This window comes from Carex rostrata, chromosome 2 (genome assembly GCF_964058835.1).
Source record: "Carex rostrata chromosome 2, lpCarRost1.2, whole genome shotgun sequence".
Taxonomy (NCBI): domain Eukaryota; kingdom Viridiplantae; phylum Streptophyta; class Magnoliopsida; order Poales; family Cyperaceae; genus Carex; species Carex rostrata.
In genome coordinates this window covers 9977846-9996967 of record NC_135919.1, presented here as the reverse complement: position 1 = coordinate 9996967, position 19122 = coordinate 9977846, and positions in this window count along the sequence as shown.

Below are 19122 nucleotides of genomic sequence, written 5' to 3'. Positions count from 1 at the left end.
ATCAATAACTAAAATTAATTAGATTTAATATTCTCTAAAATATAGTTAATCACCTGGATTACTATGAATTAGAAATGTCATTATAAACCTTTCATGTGATCTCTCTCATGCTTTTTCCATGGCGATCCCTCCCTCACCCCTGTGCCTAAAATCCTTTCCCCTCTACTCTCCTGCTCTTGCCCGAACCCGTATCCTCTCAGGTATTGCACAATTATTGCAGAGGATGACTTACTTAACGGTTTGAGATTAAATCTCAACCGGCTTGGGATTCGGGTCACTGTAGGGGGCCCCATTTTTGGGCTTTGAGATTCGTGCCAAGTTAAAAAGTACGGTTCAGATCTAGTAATTGTAAAAGATTCCCTTATCAGGTATTGGAGAGGATATATTTTCTCTCTTGCCCCTTCTTTCTCTCAACTCCTAAAAACCTTATCTCAATCAAACCACTACTGCAGTAATATTAAAAATCATCCCAATTCCTCTCCCCCAAACCTTTACACTGTGATCGGAAAGAACCCAAAAAACCTAAAACGCGAAATGGAAACAGAATTCGTGTTGTCTTCGTGATCGAAAACAGTGAAAGTGAAAAAAATGATTTCAGAGCCTCTATTCTTTTCTTTTCTTTTCTATTCCATTGAAATCTATTCTCGTTAATTTTTATTCCGATCATAGCCTATACTGTCAGCTCTCAAATAATCCCCCGGCTTACCCATGGGCTCACTAAAGATGAAGACGCCTCTGAATAATCTCCTATCTAGAGCCACTACTCCAACAACTACAACCAACATAACATGTGTAAAATTAATTAGAACGCACGACCAATTCTATTAATAAGCGCTATATGTTAACGTTACAGCATGTAATTGAAGATGAGACGTTCACGTTATCTAGATACCCAGTATTTTTCGCAATTATTGAAAAATTTAAGGATGCATCTCGGACAATTTAATGTTTCTACGTGCACTTGTATTTCTGATTTTACAATAGGGTCATTGAAATTTCAACGGTTCGCACGTCCATAGGTGAGTAGAGGGTTTATTTGATAGCCAAATTGGAATTTAGGAGTTCAAAGGTTTGGGGTAGAGGAATTGAGATAATTTTTAGTATTACTATGGGAGGGGTTTGATTGATGGAAGGTTTATAGGAGTCGGAAAAAGAAGGGGGAAGGATTTTAGTCATGGTGGAGAGGAAGGGATTGCCATGGAAGGAGAAGGAGAGGGATCAGCATGGAAGGAGAAGGAGAGAAGGTTTATAATGACATTTCTTGTTGATTCACAGTAATTCAGTGATTAATTATATTTGAAAGAAATTAAATCTAATTAATTTTAGTTATTGATTAATTGGATAAATTTGTGAGTTTTGAAAATTTAGAAGGGTAAATATGATATTATGAATTTTAGAGGGATAAATACGTAATTTCGAAGTTTTTAAGGGATATACATGAAATTCCCCCTAAAATAAATGAGAGCTGTTGATTTTATTTGTCATCATTTTCAGAAAAAAAAAATACAATTATGGATATTAGAAAAACTTATTTCATAAGAGAATAAAAACCTGTTGGATTATTTAATTTGTGTTTTCATTTGAAACTAGCTAATTTAATATTTTTATTTTGGAATTGATCTAAGTTTCTTAGATTTATTCCATTATGCTAAAACTGAATTAACAAAATTTATTTGTGTCGTTCTTATTTTCGTTCTTCAAGCTACTTTTAGATACAACTTTTTATAAATTAAATGTACTAGAAAGATCACAATATTTTCTGAATTATCTAGAAGTGACTTTTGAACCGGGATCAATAACTCAGAATCTAAACATTTTTATTTTTTTCCAATAACACATAAAGAAATATATTAATTTTTCTTCCAGCCGCGAAAAATCCGGTCTGAAAAATATTGATCCGAGTTATTTGTTGCAGTCTTTCTAATAAATCAAATTATATTGTATTCCATCTATTTTTAAAGAAATATATTCAACATTTCTAATATTTTAATACAAAAAATAAAAAAAATTAGAAATTTCTGTTTTTAAAAAAAAAAAAAAAAAAAACCAACTTTCCGGTTAGTGGTTAACCGGTTTTATTTCTTGAGTTCGGTGAACCACTAACCGGACATTTATCCCAAATCCGGTTATCGGATAACCGGTTTGGGTAAATTTCGAATTTCACTCGCAATTGGGTTATTTTTTAAAATTTTATTTATTTTTTGGATATAAATAAAAAAATCGGTTTTGTTTTTGTAGAAGTGGAGGTTCCATTTAGTATTTATAATTAAATTTTATCTAAATTTTGAATATGTGATCTTTTATAAGAAGAGTATTGTGTTTGCGCATTAAATATTTTTTTTTAGTAAAAGTTGGATGTCAAGTTTCCTAATTATTTAATACTCATGTAATACAACAAAAAATTTCTCTCATTTGAATTTTAAATCCATAACCTCTATACTAGAGACCACACTGTATTAAATGTTGATTCTTAACTGTTTTAGTTTGAATATGGTACGTTCATTAAATATTAGCATAAAATTATTAGAGAGCTGAATTGTGGTCCGGATTCATTATCGGACAATCCGGATTCAAATTCTAACGGTAATGAAGATGATATGAACTCACGAGGAGGGATAATGCGATACATGTTGCAACCACCAAAATTTTAAGTATCAAATTTCCAACAAATGATCTTTTAGTTCGACCGTATTCTCACGCTGCAATGGAAGTTAATTTTTTGTCATTTTTTTCAGTTTTATTAATTATTTGAAATTCTAATCGCTGAAATTTCTAGCTAAAAATAAATATATTGTATTTCGCATTATTTGTACAAGTTTAGTAATCATCAACCAATTAGTTCTACATAAAATGTATGAAAGGTTATGGCTGTAGAGGAGGGATCCACTTACAATCTTTTCTGGTGATATCGAATTATACTTTACATTTTTTAAGTTTTTAAAATTTAAACAGTCAATCTAACTATTCAACATGATAAATATATGAAAATGTGCTAAATTAAATTTTATAGTTTTTCGAATTATTTTACTATTATTTATTAAGATGGATACAAAAATTTAATAGTGTGGCAAATACTTTAGTGTAATGTATAACTATTTATTGCGTTTCAATGAAGTAGGTATTGAATATGTGATAAGATAGTAAGATACACAGCTCAATAAAAATTAAGTTGCATCCAAGTGTCCAACAATTACCGTATCAAATAGTGTACACGGTAGAACATAACCTCACTCGAATGCACGGTTATGTTTAAATAAATTATTAACTCGGTAAAATTTCGACAGAAACTTGATTGATGCATGGGTCAGTACTTATCTGTCAGAACTCAGAACTAAATAAAGGTAAACACGTGGAGGCCCAACACTTACACTGTTCTTCTCTGTTTTCGTGATTATTTTTCATTTTCTTCATTTTATACTTTTTATTAAAAACAAAAGGTGGACTTTAGCGCTTTGCCACCCGTTTCGACGAATTTTTTTCATAAACCATAATTAATAAAATAAATTTTACGGAACCAATATGATTGGGTTTTTTTTTTCAAAAACAATAAGGACTGTGGGGTTCCCACAGTCTCAAATTTTTTTTTTTATTTTTAAAAAACAGAATTTTTTTCCAGACCGTGAGTTTACCACGGTCTCAATTTTTTTTTTTATAAAACAGAATTTTTTTAAATTTTTTTATTTTTTGTATTAAAATATTATAAATGTTGAATATATTTCTTTGAAAATAGATGAAATACAATATAATTTGATTTATTAGAAAGACTGCAATAAATAACCCAGATCAATATTTTTCAAGTCGGGTTTTTCGCGGCTGTAAGAAAAATTAATATATTTCTTTATGTGTTATTAGAAAAAAATAAAAATGCTTAGATTCTGAGTTATTGATCCGGTTCAAAAGTCACTTCTAGGTAATTCAGAAAATATTGTGATTCTTCTAGGACATTTAATTTATAAAAAGTTATATCTATTTTGAGAATTCTTTTTGAATAACAATCATTAAATAACTTAAAAGTTTTTGTTTTTTTCAAAAATAGATACAACTTTTCATAAATTAAATGTACTAGAAGGATCACAATATTTTATGGATTACCTAGAAGTGACTTTTGAACCGGGATCAATAACTCAGAATCTAAGCATTTTTATTTTTTTTCTAATAACACATAAAGAAATATATTAATTTTTCTTACAGCCGCGAAAAACCCGACCTGAAAAATATTGATCCGGATTATTTATTGCAGTCTTTCTAATAAATTAAATTATATTGTATTTCATCTATTTTCAAAGAAATATATTCAACATTTCTAATATTTTAATACAAAAAATAAAAAAATTTAAAAAAATTCTGTTTTATAAAAAAAAAAAATTGAGACCGTGGGAACCCCACGGTCCTTATGGTTTTTGAGAGAAAAAAAATCAATCATATTGGTTCCGTAAAATTTGTTTTATTAATTATGGTTTATGAAAAAAATTCCGTTTCCACTGATATTTTTCCCTCGTTGATCTCATTGCTTTAAAATTTTATATATTACAGTGCTTATCCCTCATTTTTATATTATTAGCATTTAAAAAAAAATACAGTTTTCATGAAAACTCAAATTCTAAATAGAAACACATGGAGGTCATGTCACTGATATTTTTCCCTCGTTGATCTCATTGCTTTAAAATTGTGTATATTACAGTGCTTATCCCTCATTTTTATATTATTAGCATTTAAAAAAAAATATACAGTTTTCATGAAAACTCAAAATCTAAATAGAAACACATGGAGGTCATGTTAGGCAGTAGCTCCAACTTTAACTATTCACGTGGAAAAAAAAATTCAATCTGATCGAATTTTTTTTTTCCACGTGAACAGTAAAAATCAGTTCAAAATTTTCAGAGTTCATTCCTATTTTCATTCCTTTGAGTCTGCCAAACAAGGCCGGAGAGTAAGTATGCAAAGATTAATAAGCCGTCTAAAATCATATTTACCCTTCTAAAACTGATAATATCATATTTACCTTTCTAAACTTTAAAAACTCACAAATTTATCCAACTTATTGAGTTTTATTAAAACTCATTTTAAATTTATTAGATACCCATTTTATCTTTTAATATCTTAATCTGTTGAGAAATATGATCTAGGATCTCAGATTAATAATCATCATAGATCTAGAAATAGAAGGCTATGATTAAATCAAGGAAGTAAAGGGGCCTCCTTGCATATATTCAACAAATAGGTATACTGTACATAGGTACAAGGTACAAACGGTAACAAAACAGTAGCTTAGATGTTTGTAATATATATAGGAATGGTAACAGTGTAAAGAAGAAAAAAAAAATGAAATAATTGTTTTCTCAAAATAATCTCTCCTCAGAAATTGCATAAATTCAACATGGTATCAGAGCATCAGTCTCTGTGACCGAAAAAATCTCTTCCAAATTCTTACCAGCAAAACTGGTATATACACAAGCAAAATCAAAACCCATAAACAGAAGTCTAGCACGTCAAAGAGATGGCTTCAGAGGGGCAGCATTCGAAAGAAGCCACCAATACCTCAAAACTCACAAACTCATTGCTCAACGGCCAAAACTATCTCTCATGGGCAAGTGCCGCAAGATTATCTCTCAGTGGAAGAGAGGTTTTAGAATTCATCACAGGAGAGTCTGTAAAGCCGGTTCCAAAAAAGAAAGATGAGGCAACTGAGGCCGAAAAAAAGGCAAGAAAACAGTGGCAATCTAAGAATGACAGAGTCATGACATGGATCATGCAATCCATGGAGCCGAGTGTTTCAGAAATATTCCTTGGCCATGAAACAGCTTTCTCACTGTGGGAAGGCATAAAAACGATGTATGGCCGATGTAACACTGTGAACTTTTAAAATTCAGATTTAATTAAAATAATAAGTGGTTAAATCGAATTATATATATATATACGTATATACGAAATTAGTGACGTGGATGGTGAACAATAATTATACGATTAATGGTGTTAAGAAAGAGGAACAATAGGTGTTATATAAATCATTTAAACAATATCGAACAAGTGGAGGGTTTATTTTGCAAAAAGACCACTTACAAGTGGGGGCCCCTTGTCATTCTTCTCTCTTCCCCTCCTTCCTTTCTTTTCCTGCGCCCCCTCCCTTTTCCTTTGCTTCCGCCAAGAGAGACAGAGAACGAGAGAGTGAGAGAGAGATCTAAACCCCCCGGTGACCGTATTTCACGAAAACGGAGATTTAGGAAGAGGAGCTCAAATCTCGTACATCCATCCGTTCCATCGGTAATTCCCCTTTCTATTTCTGTCTCATTTCGTGATTCTGTATTTTTAGGGTTTCGGTGAAAACCCGTAGAATCGTACCAAACTTATTATTCCGTGCCTTTGTTGTTTCTATAGTGTAAATTGACTGATTCCGTGTTCCAAAGTGCCACCAAATTTCCAATTTACGGATTTTCCCAAATTTCTCGATTCCGTGTTTTTAGGGTTTCGGTGAAAACCCGTAGAATCGTACCAAATTGATTATTCCGTGCCTTTGTTGTTTCTAAAGTGTAAATTGATTGATTTCGTGTTCCAAAGTGCAACCAAATTTCCAAATTACGGATTTTCCCAAAAAAATTGATTAGGGTTTAAATTGTAAAAGTGCCAGAATTTAATAAATTGACCTATGGATAGATCCTAACGAGCACGGCTAGCGGGATTGACGAGCTTACCGAGTCACGAGATCACGGACCCTCTACGTGCCCTACATAACCAGGTGCGGGGGTTCACGGGATCTGTTTTGGGGTTTATTCGTAGAACTAAATAACGGTGCATATTATTATATTTATGTTGATTGCTTGATTTAAATAAACTGTGCATAGCATGTTGAATCTCTGATTGAAAGCATTTGTTGCCGCATTGCATTAATTGTGATATTAGTGTAATTGAATTGTATAACTGTTATGATTCTCATGTTGGTACGGTTTATCGATTGTTGATTTGTCGTTTTGAATAAGTGAGTGGAACCACAGTATGACTTGGATTGATTGTGTGAAGTGAACAGTGTATCATAGTGGAAAGTCTAGCTACCTACTAGACTTTCATCCAGGACCCTTATGCGCATCTGGAGAATGGCCCTAGTGAACCCAGTACCGGTTGGGTAAGGGAAGTGCAGTGTAATTTTAGGTAGAACTGTGGTTCAGTGATTCAGTGAAAGTGTCAGTGATTTCTTATTGAGAAAAGTGATATTCTGTTGCATATTCGCGGAATATGCCCGTGTATATTTTAAGTAATGAATTGATGAGATTGTATGACTTGAAACCAGAAAATAGAACTGTTAAGCCGGAGGTGATCGATAGTTGATATCTGTACCTCATAACCAGACTTATATATATTATATCTGTAAAACCAAATCTTTCTGGAAATTCGTTGATTGATGTTGATTTTTGTGAATTGAAACCGTTTGAATCTATTCCCGGTACATGTGCATTTATTATTATTGGTGAATAAATAAATAGATGCCCTATTGCTAGTGTATTTAGTTCTGGTGATGGATTTCTCACAAATCCAGTAGCCCTTTAAATTCCGCACTGAGAAAACGGATGACAGGTTTTCTCACCCCCTCCCCTCGGGGAATTTTTCCCTTTGAACTGATATGTGCAGGTAAACGCAAGTGAAGTGGGACTCGGGCTCGACTCGTGAGTATAGGCCGAGCTAATAGGTTATGCCAAACCCTTTTTATGCCATTTTGAATGTGTAGTTGAACCCGTAGTCAGTTATTTTGATGTATAGGTTATTATCGAACCGTATTATGTTATAAAACCCTAACGGTATGTTTTAAATGGTTGTTATGATTTAAATGCTGAAATTGCATGTTAAACGTCATTAAAATTTCTAGTGAAGGGGGAATAATTGTTTAGTTATACGGGGATTTGATCGGGTTTGAAAACGGGGTGAAATTTCACGAAAATGGGCAAAGGAATGAAAAACAGTACCCTTATTGCGGGCCGCAATAACCCTATTGCGGGCCGCAATGAGAGTAGACAGAGAAAAATTCGCAGCTTAAAAAGCCAACCAGGTCATTGCGGGCCGCAATAAATTCATTGCGGGCCGCAATGAATGGAGGCAGAAGTGCTGTGCAGAGGCTGGGAATTTTGGAAATTGTTGCGGGCCGCAATAAATTCATTGCGGGCCGCAATGAATGGAGACAGAGGCAAATTTCAAAGGCTGGAAATTTTGGGAAGTGTTGCGGGCCGCAACAGCCCTATTGCGGGCCGCAATGGGTTCTGAAAAAATGTTGTTTTAGGGTATAACTTAGTCAAATTAAATCGGTTTTGAACCAAACTTGTTTTAAATCAAATCATATGATAATTTGACTAATCTGGGCCGTCGGTTAAAGGATTTTCATACCATTTGACTTCTCCAAAATAAAATTTTCCGGGCTCAATTGAGCGGTGCTTCGTAACCTCAGACAACGCTCGCAGGGGGCTGCCGCCCCCCTGCCACCCCCCGCATACTCCTAGAAGCGGGCCCACACACATAAACATAACAATTTATATATATATATATATATATATATATATATATAAATATACATGAACAAAACCGCATTTTAAAACAAAACTGCGCGACCCCCTGTTCCGGGGTGTGACAGCCGACAAAACAATAATTCCCACATTTATCGATTAAAACTAGAAATCCAGCAAGAACAACAAGGGTCAAGGAGTAATATAGAGTACCTGGGTGCTCTTCAAAAGAAATGGCATGAACTTCGAGTTTATCGGCCACCCATACCAGATCCAATAGCCATTCAGAGAGAAGAAGAAGATAAAATCTTCCAATATCTCGCGGGTCTCAATCCAAGCTATGAAGCCGTGAAATCACAACTTCTTTTAACAACTTCCCTTCCCTCCTTTGCTCAAATTACCACCATGGTGGAGCAAGAAGAAAGCCGACGGCTTGCTATGAGTGGTCCACAAGTCGGTGGCAGCGAGGGACACGAGACTCATAGCTTTGCCACAAAACACCCCAATTTCGGAAAAAACCCTAACTTCCCAAATTACTCAAACCGATCAAGTATCAAGGGAGATAGATGCTCTCACTGCAAAAAGGAGGGTCACCAAGCCGAAAAATGCTATTTTCTTCACCCACATCTCAGGCCGAAGTGGTGGGATTCAAAGAGGGGAGGGGGAGACGTGAAAATGGCGGACTGGAATGAAGGGAAGAAGAGAAAGAAAGGGACTGAGTCGCGGACTGAGTCGCGTGGGGGTTTTTCTGCTCAAACTGAACCCAACCGGCCAATAAAAATGATTGGTTCAAGTGAACCAGGGTCTAACCCAGATGGCGCTGGCGGGTCAAGCGGGTCAGATCCGATGCAGCAGTTTTTTGAGCAGTTCTCTGTGTGGTTCTCCAAGAAAAATTCAAACAACACTTGTGGTATTGTCTCTAACTCAAATTATTTAAATTTGTATAATCAAATAATTATAGATAGCGGTGCCACTGACCATATGTTTGGAAATAAAGACCTTCTTACAAATTTAGACATGGCAAAAAATAATCAATTTGTATTAGTGGCCAACGGTATGAAAGCACAAATTAATGGTGTAGGAGAAATTGATATTTTTAACAAAAAAGTTCATAATGTTCTATATCTTGATACATTCCCTATAAATCTAATTTCCGTAAAAAAACTAACATATGAGTTTAATTGTGACGTAATTTTCTCATATAAAAATGTTATCTTTCAGGACCGGGAAACCGGGAGGAAGATTGGGGAAGGTTTTCTTGAAAATGGACACTATCTCTTGAATTTACAAGAATTAAACGTTTGTGCTTCCGCTAAATCTATTAACCAAGACATTTGGCATAAGAGGCTTGGGCATCCTTCCAACAAGATTTTAAATAGTGCACTAGATTTTTCATTTTCAAATTGTATCAATTGTGATATATGCAAGTTGGCAAAACAAACAAAGCTTCATTTTTTCCAATCAAATAGCAAAAGTGAAGCATTGTTTGATTTAGTTCACTCCGATGTATGGGGTCCGGCCCCAATTAACTCTTATAATGGATTCAAATATTTTGTTATATTTATTGATGATTTTTCTAGAACTACTTGGTTGTATTTATTAAAATCAAAAGATGAGGTTTTCAATTGCTTTCAAGAATTTCTATGTCTCATAGAAAATCAATTTGATGCAAAACTTAAAATGTTTAGATCGGATAATGGAACGGAATTTGTAAACAAAAATTTCACAACGTTTTTTAAAGAAAAAGGAATCATACATCAAACTACTTGCATAAACACTCCCGAGCAAAATGGAGTGTCGGAAAGAAAAAATAGACATCTATTGGAAATGACACGTGCATTACTATTTCAAAATAATGTTCCAAAAAAATTTTGGTCGGATGCCATCCTTTGCGCCACTCATTTAATAAATAGATTACCAAGCGTTATTTTACAAAATAAAAGTCCAATGGAAATCCTTTACCAACGAAAAATTAATTTTGATTATCTAAGAGTATTTGGTTGCGTATGCTTTGTAAAAATTAAAAGAAAAGATAAATTTGACTATATGTCAACCAAAACCATTTTTTTGAGATATTCCTCATTTAAAAAGGGATATAAGTGTTATGATCCTATAACAAAAAAATTATTTACGTCTAGAGACGTTATATTTTGTGAAGATAAGCCATATTTCAAAACAATGGAAATGAGTGAGACACCACATGCAAGTGACCAAATAAATTTGGAACCAACGGTACTACCTCATGTAAATGACCAATTAGTTACACAAGATAATGACCAAGAGGTTGAGACAAGTGTTGTTGAAGAAACAATAGAAAATATTGAAACCAATGATAATGAGATAGAAGAAAATCAAGAAGTTAGACGGTCCATAAGAACACCAATACCGTCCACTAGACTTAGAGACTATGAGACCTATACGGTGCAATACCCTATACAAGAATTCATATCATATAAAAATATTTCTTCTTCTTATAATGCATTTCTCACCTCCATTGAGAGAACACTAGAACCAAATAACTACCAAGAAGCCATAATTGATCCGGTATGGTGTGGTGCCATGAAGGAAGAACTAAGAGCTCTTGAAAAAAATGGGACATGGGTAATTGTACAATTACCAAAAAACAAAAAACCCGTTGGTTGCAAATGGGTATACAAAACCAAATATAATAGTGATGGTACCATAGAACGGTACAAGGCTAGATTAGTTGCCAAAGGGTATACTCAAACATATGGAATAGATTACAATGAAACCTTTGCCCCGGTAGCTAAAATGAATACCGTTAGAATTTTATTTTCTATTGCGACGAATAACAATTGGAATTTGTACCAAATGGATGTAAAAAACGCCTTTCTTCAAGGAACACTTGAAGAAGAGGTATATATGAACCTACCACCCGGCCATAAATTGGAAAACAATTCTAATTTAGTTTGTAGGTTAAATAAATCGATTTATGGATTGAAGCAATCTCCACGGGCATGGTATGGAAAACTTAGCTCTTATTTAATTTCTTGCAAGTTTAAAATTTGTAGTGCCGATCATTCATTATTTATTAAAAATGATGGAGAAAATATAACCCTTGTACTAGTATATGTAGATGATATTATAGTTACCGGAAATAACGTAGAAGAAATTAAAAGAGTTAAAAGCCAATTAAAGGAAAAATTTGACATCAAAGACCTTGGATATTTAAAATATTTTCTAGGAATAGAGGTAGCACATTCAAAATTGGGACTCTTCATCTCCCAAAGAAAGTATACTTTAGACCTCTTAAAGGAAACCGGTAAATTAGGATGCAAACCAATCTCTACCCCAATTGATAACCGGCATAAATTAAATGATGAGGATGGTGAACCAATTAAAGACATAAACCAATTTCAAAGGCTAGTTGAAAAGCTAATTTATCTAACGGTCACCCGTCCGGATATTTCTTTTTCCGTAAGCCAAATTAGTAGATTCATGCACTCACCAAGAACTCCACACCTAGAGGCAATAAATAGAATTTTAAGGTATTTAAAGAAAAATCCCGGCAAGGGAATTTGGATGAAAAACAATAATTCTAATATCATATGTGGCTATTCCGATGCAGATTGGGCTGTAAGTTTTGATAGAAAATCCACTACCGGCTTTTGCACATTTGTAGGCGGAAATTTAGTCACATGGAAAAGCAAGAAACAAAACGTTGTGGCACGATCTAGCGCGGAGGCGGAATATCGTGCCATGGCGTCAACCGCATGCGAATTAACTTGGATAAAACATCTACTCAAAGAAATAGGCATTGCTTGTGATCAACCAATGAAGATGTATTGTGATAATAACTCCGCAAGACATATCGCATCGAATCCGGTATTCCACGAGCGAACCAAACATATAGAAGTGGATTGTCACTTCATTAGAGAAAAAGTTCAAGCAAAGGAAATAGAAACACCATACGTTAAGAGTGAAGATCAACTAGCGGATATCCTCCCCAAAGGCTTGGACCCGAGTTCATTTGAAAAAATTTCAAGCAAGCTAGGATTGTATGATATATACATTCCAAGCTTGAGGGGGAGTGTTGAGAAATAGGATCTAGGATCTCAGATTAATAATCATCATAGATCTAGAAATAGAAGGCTAGGATTAAATCAAGGAAGTAAAGGGGCCTCCTTGCATATATTCAACAAATAGGTATACTGTACATAGGTACAAGGTACAAACGGTAACAAAACAGTAGCTTAGATGTTTGTAATATATATAGGAATGGTAACAGTGTAAAGAAGAAAAAAAAAATGAAATAATTGTTTTCTCAAAATAATCTCTCCTCAGAAATTGCATAAATTCAACATAATCCGAATAAAAAAAGATTAAATTTTTAGAAAACAACATACCTAAGAAGATTGAATTGACAATTCAAATCTAGAGATCCATCTGTGTAACTCTTTCTTTTTTTTTTTGAAAGATCGATAGGCCGTCAATACAAAAGTAAAAAAAATATAGAAAGAAAATGAGTGAGTCTATGGTAATACGCGTATTACACTTCCAACTGTAATTCAAAATCTGAGCTCTTGAATTTTCGTCAAAATTCGTGCTGTAAACTTGGCTGGATCAAGCACTAACGGAGCGACTCCCTTGAACTTTTGAGAACCTCCGTCTATTGTTTTCATCACAATATACCCTTCCTCTATCACTATCATTCTCTCTCGGAATGGAATCGTGTCGGAGGCTCGTGCCGACTCTCACACTGAACTACTTGCGCCGACTCTCATCGACGTTCCCTCACTTTCGTGCTTACTCTCGCTGACAGGTCTCTCTCTCTCTCTCTGCTCTCACTTTTTCCAATCGCTTTGAGTTATTTTTTTAGAGGGACAAAAACAAGAACAATTAGTCGATCAGAAAGCTCTCACCTAATTTTTTAACATCCTGCTCTTTGAAATTAGGATTTTAGCTGGTTTATTTGGGCTTATTGCCAATTTCTTCCTGTGGTCTCTGATTTGTCAAATAGGTTTATCAGTTTCAAATATATGAAATGGACTCTTGCCTTCTTCTTTTTTTTAAAAAAAAAATTGTCAAATAGGTGTTGCAATTTTGAAATTCACAGCACGAATTTTGACGAAAATCCAAGTGCTCAGATTTTGAATTACAGTTGGAAGTGTAATACGCGTATTACTATAGACTCACTCAAATGTAAATGATCTTCAAATTCTAGGTAAACAATGTAGGAGGTGGCTGTGTTAAACCAGCAGTAGAAATCACAACTGAAGAATACTACTCTAGCATGGCACTAAATTTTGATTCATGCTTCCATTTGAACCAACTGGCACATCCTCTTTTAAAGGAATCAGGAAGAGGCAATGTTGTTTCCATCTCTTCTATGGCTGGTATAGGAGCCTTACCTGGTTGTGCTATTTATGGTTCTGCCAAAGGTACTTTTCTCTTTGTAAAATTATAAAATAGTATCTCAAGGTGCTACTTCTTTAATAAAAAAAAATAACAAAAAAGTACCAAACAAACAACTGAAACAAATTCTGGTTTGTAAGACAATTATATGATTTATGCAAAGTTTTTTCTCAAGAAAAAAATATCACACAATGTCGTTCAAATATAATGAAAAAATGCAATAGAATGAAATAGAATGAATTAATGAAAAATTTCAAATATATCTTCTTCTCTTATTGATTTTATGGTATTTGAGCCATAAAATATTGCTTAATCAATATTTGGAGAAGATTTATTAGCAATAGAAGAATAAGAAGAAGATTTAAGAGTTGGAGAAGGACAGAGGAGGAAGGGGAAGGTTACGAGGAACGAAAAAAATGAACAACAGAGTGGAAGAAAATAAGAAGAAGATGAGGCTGCTTGTTTTCAATATGTATATTTGCTTATATTTTTGTTTCCAATCTGTATATTTGCTTGTTTTCAATGTGTAATTTTGAAACTTCTTTTACAGTGTATATACAGCCTTGTTAGTGATGTTATTAAAAGTGAGAACTTATTTTTGTATGAGGCGTACAACTTTTAAAATGAATGTAATTTTGAACATTGATTGATGTCATTTTGGACTTTTGAGAAAAAAAAAGAAAATTATGAGCAATCAAAAAATTATAATAGCTCATTATGTAGTACACAGCATATTGTATATTTTGAAACTGTTTTGGAGTCCATTTATTTGAACCATACACGACATGTGGATTATGCATCACATTTGGTACCCTTACTACATGAATCATCATAAGAGTTCAAAACATTCACACAATTCATAAATATTGCTCCACAATATATATTTTTACAAAATCACACACCCACATATAAGACTTTATAACTCTACAAAAAAAATTTGGTTCTCACATTAGATCATAGGCCCTTGTACAAATCATCCACTAGTTAACACGTTGTATAAAACCGTTCCTATCCTAACATTGTAATCTACCCTTATAAGAGTATAAGCAATCTCGATCCCCTCATCCTCTCTGTTGCAGTAGACGCCTTTCAGACCATTCATCTCTCTTAGCATTTTCCAAGCTTGACAAATTTCATTGTATGCTCTCCAGTCTTAAATATTTGGGTGGTCGGTCATGACATAATCCACAATTTCTTTTGAATTTGATATCACTACTCCCTATCCCATTTGCAAGTTTACGCATTAGAGCACACTATTCAACAAAAACTCTTGCTTTAGCTTGACTAGCACTGACATTCTTAGAGACCCATTCAATTATCTCCCTTCTTTAACTAGGTACAATCCTATACGTGCTTCACCCATTACTGACCACGAACCATCAATAAAACATTATCAGATATGCACAATTTAGCATTACAAACAAGAACCTTCACAAATGCTTGGTTGTTAACAAAAAAAATAACCACGCCAGTATCTACATTGACACTAAACTCCAACAAGCAAGTTGCACTGTCATATTTACTCTGATCGTGCTGTCAAAAGATGCTAAAAGATATAATCAGTCAAGACAATTAGTGAAAATATATAAAATGCTTAATTACATAATTCTCCTGGTATCTTCAATTTTGCTCATAAAAATTGTTATTTCACCTCCTTGTTTTTACCGGTACAGTCATAAATCCACTGGTTATGAACCTAGTGCCGCTAATGGGATAAAATTTAAATAAAAAACGGATGGTTCAAAACTGAAATGAAACAAGGATAGAATCTAGGGTTATATCTCTACAAAGTTAAGATTTTGTCGCAAAATCAAGCTTTCCCCTAAAATTAATAGTTTTCAGCGATAGAGTGAGAGAGAGAGAGGTGAAGAGGGATGACAATTACCAGATCGAAACGTAGAAGATGAGGAGGCTGTGGCGGGTCGAGCAGCCTTTCGACAGAGGGAGAGGGAAAGAAAGGGAGCCGTTGCGGACCTTGGTCGATAGAGAGGGACCTCGGCTGTCGGAACAAATTCGACGAGGGAGCGTCGGGGAGATTCAAATCGAGCGCGTGCGAGAGATCGCCTCCGACGCGATTCCATTCCGGGGGAGAAAGGTAGAGGAAGGTTTTATTGTGACGGAGAGAGAAATAATAGACGGAGGTTTTCAAAAGTTCAACACAATCGCTCCGTTAGTGCTTGATCCAGCGAAGTTCACAGCACGAATTTTGACGAAAATTCAAGAGCTCAGATTTTGAATTACAGTTGGAAGTGTAATATGCATATTACCATAGACTCACTCAAAGAAAATTATATAACTTCATAGTGATCCTCCACCTCATCTTCATTGTATCAGTTTCCACTGTAGCATGTACTGATACATCTCTTTACGCCTCCTCTTGTTACTAGCAACCATTTCAGAGCACTGGTTGCACTTCTCCCATGCCCCTACCTCTGTACGAGTATGCCATTGTGTTGTACCGGTAAGCGGTCACTGTATTAGTGATGGTATTGATACCTCTCTATCTGCATCCTCTCTACCAAAAAGTATTCTAGGATCACCCACTGCCCTAATTAAATTCACCTTTGCCTTTTCCCTGCACTTTCATCACGTATGATCCACTTGCAACTCATATTTTTCAGTAGTAGAGCTGTCAGTGCCGACACTGCCTTCCACCTTCAAGCTTAATCTGAGTAAGAACGCCACGATTACAACCAAACCAGCCAATAACTAATTTGACATCCTTCTTTGTGAAATATGTCCTTAATTTTGGCACTGAACATTGAAAATAAAATACTAATTGCATATTTTCCTAATATCAACACTAACCAACTTTTGAACTTCTGATCACTTTTCTTTCTTAGCTACTGCGATAGCATATAAGAAAGAATATAAGTTACATTCATATAAAGAAGGAGAGGATCAATTTGATATGTTTAATTATGAAATTAATATTACTAATGTGAATCCATCCATGTTCCTCTTGCATCTGTGATTTTTGTTCGAGGCAAGAAATTCATATTACACCATAAAGTCCTTGATAGTTGATGACATGTCTGACAAAGCAGAAGTGATAATTTCTGAAATATTTCTTTCTATATTTTTTTATTTTTAATAAAGGGTAAAATAAATATTTATAAATTTTAAAATGAGTTTTAATAGAAAACTCAATAAATTGGATAAATTTTTTTTTTTTAAGTTTAGAAATATAAATATGATATTATCAGTTTTACAGAGAAAATAAGTAATTTCGATGTTTTTGAGGGATATACATGAAATTCCCCCTTTTTCTTTAAGAGCATTCTGATCCCTTTTTTTTTTTTAGAAAAATAGCGTCTGCACTTTATTCTAGACTGAAACGTGTGCGTATCCTCTGAGACATCTCAACTCTTGCGTGACTGACGTGTACTGTGTCTATTGGGATAGCGAAGGTAACCAGTATTATTTTTGCCTTTAGATTCGTGCAGAACGTATTTGAACCATAGAGATATTCCTGAAAAGCACTCAAAGGTTGAGATATCTCAGAGAATGCGAATTCGAGTGAAACGCCGACTAGTGATTTTACACGTTAGTAAAGAGCCCGATACCCGAGTAAATGCTACTCTTTTTAATTTTTTCTTTCAGAAAAGCTACAAGTAAAAAAATTGGTACTTATCTGATTTTTTTATTTTTTATTTTTTGATGCGACAGTAGTTATCCTTTGGACTTTGCAGTGTGCTGGTGGACAGTTTCATCCTGCTTTTGACCCCTGTTTTTTTGCCTTTCATCATTTAATAATTCAGCTTCTAGTATCTTCCATCAACAGTTATAAAATTTTCAAAAAATTATATTATGATAATTAATTTACAAGAAAAAAGTTAAACTTTGTTGGATAAATAATTTACAAGAAAAAGTAATAAATACTTTGTACAATACTTAAACACTTAGACACAAATAATTTTCATAATAATTGTGATAATATTGGGAGTGCAAAATATGAGTGTTTTTTTTGCATTTTATCTCTCCTCTTATAGTAAGCATGTAAACGTCCTGATCCGTCAACGGCTATGATTTAATTCGCTAGATTTTAAACAATTAAGGTAAAAAAATTATGCAATTGTTATTTTATGCGGTTATTGTGTTTAAGTCTGCATTTAGTTCTCTAAACACTTGACACTAATTTTGTCATTTTAATTTCTCCATCTAAATGTTATCATAAAAATAATTAACTGATAGTTTTATTTATTTATTATAACATAATAAAAAAGTAATTAATATATTTGTTCACTAAATAATAAATATTGATTATTTTTTATTTAACGAAGAGATAAAGATAAAATAGTTTGTTGAAAATGTTTGATTTGATTTGTTTTTATTTTTTTTATTTTTTGTATTTTTTGTTTGAATTTTGAACGTGTATACTATTAATTTTTTTTAAAGTGTTCGGAGATACAAAGACTAGAGTGGGAAAAATGGTCCAACGGAACTGGCTCTATCATGGAACGACATGGTACGTGGTCATACAAATCATATGTAATTAGAACAGTTAGATCATGAATAAATGATAAATTTTAAATAAATTAACATAAATTATAATTAAATAACTATGTGAGTCACATTTAATTATGGCATATTTGGACACAATGTAATTCACGTAACGTGACTATTTATGTACTGTGAATACCTCTTTACATTCTTATCACGGTACAGTACGGCATGTAAAAAGATAATTTATTCAAAATCACAATATATTAGTTACGTAACGGCACAAAAAGGCATGTTTTTTCCAATCTAACGGAGTCTCCGGAGAAAGGAAAGAAAGATGCCGACTTCACTCATTTATCTCCTTTTTTTTTGTTTCTGGAGAAAATACCGTTGGACGCCGGTCGGCTCCTCTCCAGTCACACAAAATTTATTGAATACATTCAAGTGAATCTGGAACGTGCATTTTAGATTCAACGGTGAAGTACTGAAGAGTAAACAATGGATGCACCTCGTGAATCGATGGTTGCCCACACGCCCAGTGCGTGTTTGCGGAGCGCGCATCTTTATACCCGCGGAATACGATAAGAGCTTCCAGTGTACAGTGGCTGGATCCTCGCTATTGATTTCTTGAGGCTGTTTTTTGTTCCAGTTGTTGATGTTTCTTTGCATAAGAGTGATATTTTCATTAGTTCTTAATTACATGGGATTGAAATTTAAAACTATGAATTTTGTAAGTACTTAATTAAAGGACAATAAAGATGGCATGAGTTTCTTAGTGCCTCCCAAATTAAATTTTGGACGAAAATAATAATCAAATTTG